Here is a 13,086-nt window from a genome sequence, read left to right as displayed (position 1 = left end):
AAGCTTTTTAATGTAAGGTTTAAAGTGAGGCCCAAGCACACTGCCTCTCAGTAATATTATTAATAACTACACCTATTCATGTCAGAATCTGAAGCTAGCAGGAGGGTCAAGGAAACATTTGAATATTTATAAAATATGTATCGTTTTTGCTGCAGCATTTACTGCAAGGGCTTACTTGCCTTACCCTGTGGTTATTCAAAGAATGAATGTCAGCCTCCCTTTGAAACAAAAAAAATGCATTTATTTATGGCTAGTGAAATAAACCCAAAGGGCTTAAGCTTCAATTATAATTCGACTGAGGATTTTTGCAGAATAAAGCTTGTCATTTTCAGCAACCGTGGTAACCATGCACTAAGGTATTAATTCATTGCCAGCTCAGGGCGCAAGGCTTTGCTAAATTGTACATTGTCATTCTTAATGCAGTTTTTGTGAGGTTCCATGTTATAAATGATGTCATCCGAGTACTGCCCCATTCCCTTACTCTAACATTGCTATAGTTCTATTCATAGCTGCTTGTCACCTCTCATCATTCACACGCCCCACTAAAGCTCCATTGAGTCACATTCCAAACATCTTGAGCTCTTCACTTGTCATCAGTTGTTCTTATGTTCCAAAATGGCTGAAGGCAGTAGGTAATATATGCATGTTACCCAAAACATGTCAGAAAAACAAGCACAATGCAAATCATCTTCAATTCTTGTAGCTTTTATTAAGTTCTATCGAATGAATCCTGCTGAAAATCTCTTGTTCAAGGATGAGATCAAATGCTCACAGGAATTATGCAGTCTGAGCACTGTGGCAAAACACAGCTTGTTTTGTGCTATTTTTATGCCACCATTGTCTGCAATGCGTTTTGTCACATTTTTCTATCACACTCCAGTACTCCGTTTCTTCCTGAGATGTATTCATGCTGGTTTCTGAGCTGTGCAGAATATAACATCGGCTCTTTATTTCCTGAATGAGAGAGTTCTGACACAAAACATTTAAATCATGGATATCTAAATACCTGCATGTGTTGTCCAGACGTTGGGGCTTGTTTCATCTATGAACACAGAAAAGGTGATATGCAGAGGAGACTCATACAGGCATTGTTAAATTATGAAAAATACAGATCACTCGTTTTTGAGCAGGTAAATAAGTAAGCATACTGATTGCCATAAGACATTAAAAGAAGCCTTTTTTACATGGGATTGGGGAAACAAAGTGCCATCGGTTTGACGTTATTTTGAAAATATTATAAACATAATTTCACTTGGTAATGAAAGATGCTGATCCTGCCTGGAGTGCACTTTTATTCCAATAGCTCAGATTCGCTGAAGTGTTCTGTAGCAGTCAAATTCTATTATGCACAATACGTTGGACTGGACAAGTTGGCTGGAAGCAGACCTGAAAATGAACAGTGATTATAAATAACTCTGAAATAATCAGGACAGGGGCAAAAGGAAGAAAAAAAGCACTCCCCAACCTTGCAGACACATAACAGTATAATTAATACCAGCTACACTCAGTGGCATTGCAAATCATCAACAATTTACACTTACGTAACAAGTTTAACATTGAGAAACATCTCAACGCCCTTTACAGTGATGAAGATTGGTGGGCGAGGAATCGGAGAGGTGACACAACAACACAGCCATAGCATAGAGTATCGTTTGAGCATTTCACAAGTTCTGAGACAGCAGGCTCTGGTGTAAAAAGTCTAATTTGCACCCATAAAAGATTGACCCTCCCTGCTTCTTAAAGTGGTTTATTTTCAATGGCTTGAGGGTGGGGGTGATTAAACCCCCTATAATTGGATTTGGGGATCCTGATGTGTGTTTAACCCATGCACTTGTCATGATCAGAAGACATATCCGGCGAGATCTTCTGGCTCTTCATGCTGGCAGGATCGCCCGGTCCTGTTGGCGGCGCATCCTTGCCGTGGGATTCCCAGCGGCGTAGGGTGGAATCAATGGGAAATCCCATTGATAGCGGTGACACCAGAAGACCCTCTGTCGACCAACCGCAGTTGACCGCCTCCACCAACTAGAAACCTGCTGCAGGAGGCCAGAGAACCCACCCATTATCGAGCATATCATCCTGGCTCCTTTATAAAATTATTACCTTTTCAAATGGACGAATGGCTGGACTGATAAAATGGCAGTTCTGGAAGATTCTGAGCAGTTTGAAAATGGATAAATGCTAACTCCTCAAACTCCTGAAGTGTGGTACTCCTTGCATTGTATAAACATTGCAGCCAAACCAACACAAAGGATAGTAGACGAGATGTCTGCATCAATCAGCTATAGACAAAGGCAGAACTATTTGTGACTGCTCATCTCCCACCTTGTGCCAATGATTCTACTGTTACCTGTGCAAAACACTTTGAAACTTAACAAGAATAGCGAGACCCAAAATCACCTTGTCACATGACTGAGGCTTGAACTGCTTGAATTGTTTGAACAGCTTTTGGGTTCCACCTTAAGTTACTGTTTAGCCCCAGAAAAGAAATAGGATTCAAGGCTAGCAGCCTGCCTCTGTCTACCATTTGCCACCTAACAGGTTGCAACCCCCAAAGATCTCTGCCGAGGTTTAAATAGCCTGATTCTGATCTATACTGTGGCCGCAATTGAACTAATTGGGAATAAAGTCCCATAGCGAGCACTTACAGTGCTGAGAACACATGGCTATACACCTCAACTCACGTTGTATATAAGGGCCTCAGCGGGGAACTCGCGGTCGAGGCCGCACATAATCCTGTTTTGTACACTAGAGAGCTTCGCTCATCGAACTCCCCAGTGTAATAAGAGATCGGGACGCCATTTACAAATGGCATCCCGATCTCTGATGCCCCCCGAAGTGACCCCCAACCAGCCCAGCCTGAACATACACGCAGTGCGCCCCCAGCCCGATCGCATATGTGCAAAAAAAGGCAGCTTCGCACCGTCAACCTGACAGCCTGGCGCGTTCCAATGCGATATCGTGACACGTTGCGATGCACGTAGATCCTGGGAGCGGGGTCTCCCGGCTTTTAACGGCCATGCTGGGCCATGGAATGCTGCTTTTTGGGCCCAGTGTGGCCATTGAATCATGCCCTCTGAGTTCTGCTGGAACATCTGAACTTTTGTATCTGTGCCCACAAGGCTAATCCATCTTCACATGCCTTCTCCCATCATGGAAGTCATCGCTTCTGGACAAACAGATCACCCTGCAATGGTTTCAGCCTGCTAACTTTGGGAGGAATACACCACTGGACCTTTGGACCTGAACTCGATTGAAACCATAATAACACACTGTTGCAACCCTTGCGCAGATCTCACAGCCTGCGCACCAGTGAAATCCATTCATGCATGACACTCAACTCATCCAAACATATTGTACGACTCTCACTGACATACGTCCCTCTCTCTTGCAGAAGAAGGCGATGTGTGACATGAGGCAGTAGAAATTAGAAGGAGAGGGAGAGACATGCTGGCAAGTTTTACTCCCAAAGAGGAAACATTGCAGACCATTGTGGGAATGGGTATCACTGAGAGCCCTTCTCCCCCTACTCCTCCACCTTCCAGCAGCTTGTCCTGCTCTTCTCAACCACTTCTCAATCTGCCAGCCATGCTCATTGCCAAGGGAAAGTTTTACATGGCCTGCAAAGCCGCAAAGGAACTGGTTCGTGCACAAGCCTGGAAGTCACAAATAAAAGTAGTTCAGCAGCAACCAAATGCGCCTTGCAGATGATTGTAACTTGAACACTTGTGGAAAAGTATTCAAACACTTGGAATTGCAGTAATGGTACCAGGGGTGAGGAATTTTAGCTTCAAGGTTAACTTGGAGAAGCTGGGGTCATTTTCCTGAGAGCAAAAGAGATTGAGGGGAGATTTGATAGAGATGTACCAGATTATAACAGATTTAGATAATGTAGACAAAGAAAAGCCGTTCCTTTTAGCTCATGGTGCAAGGACTGGGGACATAGTTTTAAGGCAAGAGATGCAGCAAGGCCATGAGGAAGAACTTTTTTTACACAGCAAGTGGTAATGACGTGGAATCCGTGTCTACGAGGGTGGTGGAAGTGGAGATGATCAATGATTTCAGGAGGAATTGGTATGGCCACTTGAATGAAATAAATTTGCAGGTCTACAGGAGTAGAGCAGAGGAATGGAACTGGCTGGATTGCTCTACAGAGCATCAGCATTGATTTGGTGGTAAAAAAAAATTTTTTTCAAAATTATACTTCATTCGTAAAACAGCCCATTGGTTGTCAGAGGCAGCTCACGATGAACCTCGCCGAAACCCACTTCATCTCTCTCCAGATCTTCTTTGCAAAGGAGGTGGACAGCGGTCTCTTCCCCACCATGGCTGCCTCAAGGGCAACGTGCAGACTCGATGCAACTCCAGGCATGTAGGAAGGAATCTGACAGGGTGGGCCTTTCACACCACCAGTTAAGCTATGTTTTGGTGCTTGTTTGAAACTTGTTTGATGAGGCATTCTTCCAAATGACCTTGACAGTCTGCTCAGGAAACCATCCGACACGATCCACCATCTCTTTTTCCTGAAGGGCCTCTAGGGTGTTTTGTACAGACCCCAGCCTGATGGGCTTGTGGTCAAAGGTGTTTCTCTGAATAAATTTCTCCACGAGGGACTGTGGTATGGCATGGCCCAGCTACTTGAGTGTTTCACGACAGTGTGGCCAGACCCATCCTTTGCAACACTAGGAACAAGTGTAACTGCAGCACGTAGTGACACTTGATCCTGATCGAATGGTCTCATCGTGCCTGACTCCGGGTTCCCGGGTGGCACTGCCAGGGTGCCAGGCTGGCAATGCCAAGGTGCCCAGGCGCCAGGTTGGCACTGCCAGGAATCGGGCCCGGGGGTTCATAAGTTCATAAGATATAGCAGCAGAATTAGGTCTTCGGCCCATCGAGTCTGCTCCGCCAGTCGATCATGGCTCATCTCATCCTGGCCTCAACTCCACCGTCCTGCCCGTTCTCCATAACCATTTCACCCATTATCAATTAGAAATCTGTCTAAATCCTCCTTAAATTTACTCACTGTCCCAGCATTCACTGCACTCTGGGGTAACGAATTCCACAGATTCACAATACTTTGGAAGAAGTAGTTTCTCCTCAACTCTGTTTTAAATTTGCTGCCTATTATCCTAAGACTATGACCTCTCATTCTAGAAAGAGGAAGCATCCACTTCACGTCTACTTTATCCATACCTTTTATCATCTTGTATACCTCAATTTGATCTCCCTTCATTCTTCTAAACTATAGGCCTAAACTGTTCAATCTCTCTTCATACAACAAATCCGTCATAAGACCATAAGACCATAAGACATAGGAGCGGAAGAAAGGCCATTCGGCCCATCGAGTCCACTCCACCATTCAATCATGGCTGATTGATCATTTCTGGAATCAACCTAGTGAACCTCCTCTGAACTGCCTCCAATGCCACTACATCTTTCCTCAAATAAGGGGAGAAAACTGCACAATACTCCAGGTGTGGTCTCACCAATGCCTTATATTGCAACAACACTTCCCTACCTTTATACTCTATTCCTTTAGCTATAAATGCCAATATTCCTTTCGCTTTCTTTATTATCTGCTGTACATGCATGCTGGTTTTCTGTGACTAATGGATGAAGATCTCTAGATTTCTCTGCAATGGAGCACCCTGAAGTCTCTCCCCATTTAGATAATAAGTTGTCTTCCCATTTTTTCAACCAAAATGCATGACCTCACACTTATCCGCGTTAAACTCCATCTGCCACATTTTAGCCCCTAACCTATCTATATCCAATTGTAAGGTTCTTATTTCCTCATTGCAACTTACTGTCCCACCTATTTTTGTGTCGTCTGAAAACTTGGCTATAGAACCTTCTATCCCCGTATCCAAGTCGTTTATATAAATTGTAAATAGCTGGGGCCCAAGAACCAAACTCTGTGGTACCTCACTAGTTACATCTTGCCATCCAGAAAGAGACCCATTTATCCTGACTGTCTTCTGTCCGTTAGCCAGTCTTCTATCCAAGCTAATTAGTTACCCCTAATCCCATGTGATCTAACCTTGTGACCTTGTGAATTAACCTTCTATGCGGGGTGCCCTGCCCTTATGAGCTGGAGTAAGGAGGGACTCGAGGACCCCCTAATAGATAGTTTGGGGCACTGGGGGTGGGGGTCCTGAGATCAGGGTGATCAAGGCGGAATTTAAAAATGGTGCTCTGATCCCTTCCTGTAAGGTAAGTGCGGCCTCAGCATTCCTCGCAGAGGCCAAAAACAAAAACCAAGAGTCCCGTTTGACAGCGGTGTAGGCGCTGAGAAACATCCCGCTAAACACACCCAAAACCGGACTCTGTTTTCCCCCCGTTAAATTGCACCCTTGTTGTTTGTGCAACGAGGATCTGCGCTCAGCTTGATGCAGGCACACATAAAGATCGCCATCAGCATTAGGGCAGTATGGGGCACGTTTTGGTGATCTGATTGGCCTCCTCTGTACCATAAAGAACTTTACGATTCTAAGAAATAATCCAGGAACTAACCTGCAGTTAATCGATGATCTCTTTCACGCAAGTGTGGTGGGGTTCCTTCATTCCATTGAACATTTACTGAGCTGTACGAGGTTAAAGGAGTGCAGAAGCTCATGCGTGGAGCATGGTGAAAATCAGACATTCCACACTGATTGATATCATGACCTGCCTGCTGCCACAGGTCATTAGGTATTCACAGACACAAGCCTTTTTACAAATATGGCGTCCAATTCACTTCCTGTCAGAAGTGTGTATGCACAACGGCTTTCGTGGAATGTATTTCAAGTGCCCAGAAATAAGCGCTAGAGAACCCATTTCGTCGCTCCTCCACCTCCAATGTCTCTGGTTGGAGATTTTTGTTTTGTTGAAATTAATACAGCTTTGCAACATGAAAATGGATCAGAAATTCTGCTCAGCAATTAATTCTTTTTTTTTTGTAAATGATGGTTGACTGGCCTTTAACAGACAGGAATTGCTGCCCCTTTACCTCAAAAACCATTGACGGCCTCCGACAGATGATGAATGTGTTTGCTGCGTTTATGAGGTAAAAGATAAATTAAAGTTACCAGCACCATTATCAGTTACTCGTTTGTGCATTTGTGGTTAGATGGAAGCTTTGTTTGGTTTTTCCAGTGTATTCATAACTCAGTTGTCGTTAATACTGCCATAATTCACTTTGATTTATGGAAAATATAAAAGTTTGTTGGTTCAGAATTTAACAGAGCCTGACCAATCATCTTTTGCCTTAACAAGGCCTAGTTTACAGTCATAACTTCTCTTAATTTCACTTTTTTGGGGAATTAGAAATGAAGAACTCTGGCTACTCTGTTGGATCTGCGAACAGCCCAAATTAATCCTGGATCTGGAACAATGCCAAATGCAATCAAGAATTGATTCTGTCTGACAGTGGCCACGTAGCCTATGAGAAAAGGTCAGGACACAGGGCAGAGGTCGGGGACAGGCAACTAGTTGCACATAATGTGACAATTGACTCAGATTTGCACCCTTTCCGGCCCTGCCTCTAAATAATTCCAGAATTCAACATATAATGCACACTGAAGCAGCTTCTCCTGCTCTTGTATCGAGATAGAAAGTGAGTGCGAACATGGTATGGTTAGCATTTTTAATTATGAAACATGATCAATTTGAATGGTTGATTGTATTTATGATGTAAAAACAGCAGAAGGCTTCTTTGCAAATATATTCTAGATTAAAAATATTGAGAGAGAAGCAAAAGCATGCATTCCTTCCGTGCTTTCGATATAGTAAAACAATTTTAGAAAATGCCATTCCAAAGCTTAGGGGTGAGGACATTATGGTAAAACCACAAATGGTGGCATGAAGTGAATGAGGGAAGCACAGTGAGGTAGGCCAGAGTTGGAGGATCACAGTTCTTGATTGGAACCTCAAGCCCACGGGCAGCACGTTTGCACAGTGGTTAGCACAGTTGCTACACAGCTCCAGGATCCCAGGTTCGATTCCCAGCTTGGGTCACCATCTGTGCAGAGTCTGCACGTTCTCCCCGTGTCTGCGTGGGTCTCCTCCGGGTGCTCCGGTTTCCTCCCACAGTCCAAAGATGCGCAGGTGAGGTGGATTGGCTATGCTAAATTGCCCCTTAGTGTCTAAAAACGGTTAGGTGGGGTTAAGTGGACAGGGCGGAAGTGTGGGGATAGGGTGGAGGTATGGGCTTAAGTAGGGTGCTCTTTCCAAGGGCTGGTGCAGACTCGATGGGCCGAATTGCCTCCTTCTGCACTGTAGATTCTATGATTCAAAGGAATTGAAAGAAGGGCAATACAATGGATACAGTTGAACATGTGCTTAAGAATTTAAAATTCTAAGCATTTGGGGGACCAATAGAACAACCAATGTCAGCGAGCACATGGGGTGACGAGTGATCATGACTTTGTGGGATCCAGGATCTGGACAGCAGAGGTCAGGATGAGGGACTAAGATAGCCTGCCAAGAGAGTATGAAGTGAAATTAGTCGTGAAAATTAGGGGGCATAAAGTGTTGTAAAACCTTGAAGTGGGAATCGCAGTATGCAGGTTGCTCCATCAGGGACTTTGAAGGAGCTAATTCAAGTAATGTTAGGTGTATCAGGACTCGCTGTCAACAAATTCAAGCACAAGAAAACTTCATAAAGTTTAGAATGAGGCTGATTAATTTAAATCAGAGAGTGAGAAGCATTTTTAATACAGATCTAGAAGGATAGCAAATATTTGTTAGACGACTGAACTGGTTTCCATGTTAGCATGTTTAACCAGCAGTGGCTGGTTTAGTACAGGGCTAAATCGCTGGCTTTTAAAGCAAGACCATGGCAGGCCAGCAGCACGGTTCAATTCCCGTACCAGCCTCCCCGAACAGGCGCCGGAATGTGGCGACTGGGGGCTTTTCATTATAACTTCATTTGACGCCTACTTGTGACAATAAGCGATTTTCATTTCATTTCATTTCATGTTCGTTATAATGCAGATTTGCCCAAAAGGAGTTAAAGTCCCAAGTCGGTGCTATGGTGACTTGTGGTTCAATAGGCAAGTGAATAGTGATTCAAAGATGGGACCGTGTTTCTCTCAATTGATTCAGACAATGAGTGCCTTGGTGGTGATGTCTGGTTATTCAGAAGAACACTTCTTATCTGGGGGGGCGATTCTCCAATATTGAGCCCAAGTGCTCGTGCCGTCGTGAACGCCGTCACGTTTCACGACTGCGCGAACCGGGCCCGGGTACGACTGATTCTGGCCCCACAGGGGGCCAGCACGGCGCTGGAGCGGTTCATGCTGCTCCAGCCTCCTTACCCTGCGGCAAATGGGCACCGCGCCAACCCGCGCATGCGCAGTTGGGCCGCGCCAACTGCGCATGTGCGGGGGACTTCTTACGCGGCCGCCCCCGACAAACATGGGGTCGGTGTTCAGGGGCCGGCCATGCCAGAAACTAGGCCCGGGGGGGGGAGAGGTTGGCCCACCGATCGGTGGGCCCCGATCGCGGGCCAGACCCCATCGGAGGCCCCCCCTCCGGTTAAGGAGCCCCCCCCACAGGCCGCCCCCCGACCGTTCCCGCAGCAACCAGGGGTGAACGGTGCCGGCGGGACTCTATCGTATTGGCGCACCTCGGAGAATCGCGTGCCGGCGTTGGGGCGTCGTGGCGCGGTTGCTGTGATTCTCTGGCCCGGTGCGGGGCTCAGAGAATCGCCCCTGGATGTTTTTTTATTCTTCAGGGGATGTGCGCATCACGGCTGGGCCAGCATTTATTGCCCATCCCTAATTGCCCTTGAACCTCAAACCTACAACCCGATAAGAAAGTATCCTGACTCAAAGACTCTTGAACAATTAGTTACATTGGTCAAGGAACATTTTAACCCCAGGCCCTTGATCATCTTGCAGAGGCGTAAATTCAGCTCTGCTGTTCGGGACCCAGAAGAGTCCCTGTCCACCTTTGTAGCCAGGCTCCGCCAAATAGCCGAGTACTGAACTGTTTGTGGAATCAACAACCTTAGCTTTCACAAAAACCTCCTGGCTGAAACTAAAATGACGTTAGACAAAGCGATTGAGGTTGCTCAGGTGGTGGAATGCGGCTGGAAAGGTGCGACTGAGTTCCAAAGCATGCCAGAAGGGGAAGTTATTCAGTTGTGAGATGGCATGGCCGTGAGGCAAGCGGCGGGATCAACAGGTACAGTAGAGTATCAGACACGGTCTTCGGGACTGGACTGAAGTCAGAGAGCTGGAAAAAGATTGGGCCGTAAGCCCAAGACAGAGGTGGATTGTTCTCGATCACCCCCAGGAAGCTTGCTATTGTCGGGAGTTTGTGTGTTTTTGCTGCAGCCAACGAGGATGAATCCAGGCTTATTGCCACCTGAGGAAAGTGCAGCAAAGCAAAAGAAAAAAACAGCAGCACCACCAATCCATGACACCACTGAACGCAGTGGAGAAGAGCTCTGTGGAGGTGCATGAGATGTGTTGTCTAAACATCATTTAAGTAAATAAGACAGCCACAATTGAAATAGTTTAACAAATGAATGGAAAGCCCTTGAAAATGAAAGTCGATACTGAGGCATCAGTTACAGGTGGGGAGGGACAAAACGTTTGATTATATTTGAAAAGGGGCTCAGACCCTGCATTTTAGCAACCCGATGGTCAAGCTGTCAATCTATATGCGGGAAACCCAAACAATCCTTGGGACCAACAGCTCGCCGATACCTTACAAAGAACAAGAGGCCCAGCTGCCTTTGATTGTTGTAGAGAGGCATGGACCAAGCCTAATGGGAAGGGACTGGTTTTAGTTACTAGAGTCACGCATGAGGTGCACATGTCAAGTTTGGAGGAGGTATTAAAGAGGTTCAGAGATGTGGAGGTTCGCCTTAAACATGAGAAATGTAACTTCCAGGCCACAGAGGCCACATACTTGAGATTCCAAGTGGATGCCACAGATCTACACCCACTCAAAGAAAAAGAGAAAGCCCATATGAGAGGCCACAGCACCCAGGAATGTAACCGAGCTGAAATCATTCCTGGGAATGCTGAACTGGGAGTGGCCGGACAGCTGGTGAACCAGCTACAAATCGACTATGCAGGCCCTTTTCTAGGCAGGATGCTTCTCATCTTCACCATAACCGGCCTGCCAAAAGCCATTGTATTCAATAATGGTACCCCTTTTACTGGGGACAATTTCCAACATTTTGTTCAGATGAACGGGACCTGCCTTACAAAGACTGTCCCATATCATCCTGCACCCAATGGATTGGAGGAATAGGTCATACGGACTTTTAAGAATGCCATTGGGAAGCACTCAAACCTGCCATTCCGCCATCGGTTGGTCGATTTTGTATTGTCCTACAACACGACCGCCCATGCTACCACAGGGGTTACACCAGTATTACGATCCCAAACCAGACCCCAACAGTGGCTAGGATACTGGACCGAAGCCTCAATATTTTCTTTTCTTTTCTTAAGACTGTGTGGAATGATCGATTTGCTCCAGCAGTGATTGCAGGAAGAAAAAGGGCTTGGTTATTTTAAAACAAAACTTTCTTAGAACTATAATCTTAAACTTTATACCTTCAAGCCCGTAAAGAAGTGCTGACACGTACATCTTAAAATGACTGTTCACTTTCTCATTAAACAAGAAACCACACATACAGCTCGCAATCCAGCTTAACCAAGCAATGGATTGGGACGATGAGGACTGTCGGAGGATACAGCAGGATTTAGATTGTTTGGAGACTTGGGTGGAGAGATGGCAGATGGAGTTTAATCCGGACAAATGTGAGGTAATGCATTTTGGAAGGTCTAATGCAGGTAGGGAATATACGGTGAATGGTAGAACCCTCAAGAGTATTGAAAGTCAAAGAGATCTAGGAGTACAGGTCCACAGGTCACTGAAAGGGGCAACACAGGTGGAGAAGGTAGTCAAGAAGGCATACGGCATGCTTGCCTTCATTGGCCGGGGCATTGAGTATAAGAATTGGCAAGTCATGTTGCAGCTGTATAGAACCTTAGTTAGGCCACACTTGGAGTATAGTGTTCAATTCTGGTCGCCACACTACCAGAAGAATGTGGAGGCTTTAGAGAGGGTGCAGAAGAGATTTACCAGAATGTTGCCTGGTATGGAGGGCATTAGCTATGAGGAGCGGTTGAATAAACTCGGTTTGTTCTCACTGGAACGAAGGAGGTTGAGGGGAGACCTGATAGAGGTAACCAAAATTATGAGGGGCATAGACAGAGTGGATAGTCAGAGGCTTTTCCCCAGGGTAGAGGGGTCAATTACTAGGGGGCATAGGTTTAAGGTGAGAGGGGCAAGGTTTAGAGTAGATGTACGAGGCAAGTTTTTTACGCAGAGGGTAGTGGGTGCCTGGAACTCGCTACCGGAGGAGGTGGTGGAAGCAGGGACGATAGTGACATTTAAGGGGCATCTTGACAAATACATGAATAGGATGGGAATAGAGGGATACAGACCCAGGAAGTGTAGAAGATTGTAGTTTAGTCGGGCAGCATGGTCGGCACGGGCTTGGAGGGCCGAAGGGCCTGTTCCTGTGCTGTACATTTCTTTGTTCTTTGTTTGTTCAAGGCCCAAAGTGTTATTTGCATAACAAAGCAGATTCTGGCTCTTGTAAGAACCCCTTCATTCTCTATCTGACGGACTTCAAATGGCTGCTTCACTTGAGTTATTTCAGTTTTTTCTCCAGACAAGGCTGCTCTGTTTTTAAATATTAATACTTTTAAAGCCATCTCACGTGAAGGAAAACTGCCTTTCTTGTGGTCACACAGGCTTGCCATGTCAGAGCTACTTCCTTTCAGTTTTCTCACAACACACTGACACTTCTGCTTTTCAAATTGGCTCTGATCTCTCTGAGCTCCACCCAGCACTGACCAGTATCTCTGCAGGCAGCCTGCAAATCATTATCTCTCGTCAAACCACACTAATCTGAGGATTTTAACTCTTAACTTTTCCGCTACATTTCTAATCCAATTTCTTAAAATCTTGCAATTGTCACACCGGCCGAGTTGCTTATGGGAAGTCACCTTAGAATCCGTTAGATCCCACTCCTGACATTGACTTTGTGGGCGGCACGGTCGCACAGACGTTAGCACT

The 13,086-nt window shown here is 45.7% G+C and overlaps 1 long non-coding RNA gene across 1 annotated transcript; it reads right to left on the bottom strand.

The window, feature by feature from the left end:
- Positions 1 to 689: 689 nt before the first annotated feature.
- On the bottom strand, positions 690 to 6,654 carry LOC140427319 (uncharacterized). The gene is made up of 3 exons (XR_011948465.1): positions 6,514 to 6,654; positions 1,007 to 1,386; positions 690 to 922 (listed from the first exon to the last, which is right to left on the bottom strand). It is a non-coding gene; the product is annotated as an uncharacterized lncRNA (long non-coding RNA).
- Between the last annotated feature and the right edge of the window lie 6,432 nt (positions 6,655 to 13,086).

The sequence above is a fragment of the Scyliorhinus torazame genome, chromosome 7 (assembly GCF_047496885.1).
Source record: "Scyliorhinus torazame isolate Kashiwa2021f chromosome 7, sScyTor2.1, whole genome shotgun sequence".
Classification (NCBI taxonomy): domain Eukaryota; kingdom Metazoa; phylum Chordata; class Chondrichthyes; order Carcharhiniformes; family Scyliorhinidae; genus Scyliorhinus; species Scyliorhinus torazame.
Note: the sequence above shows the minus strand (reverse complement) of the source record. Positions and strands in the feature narration are given on the sequence as shown.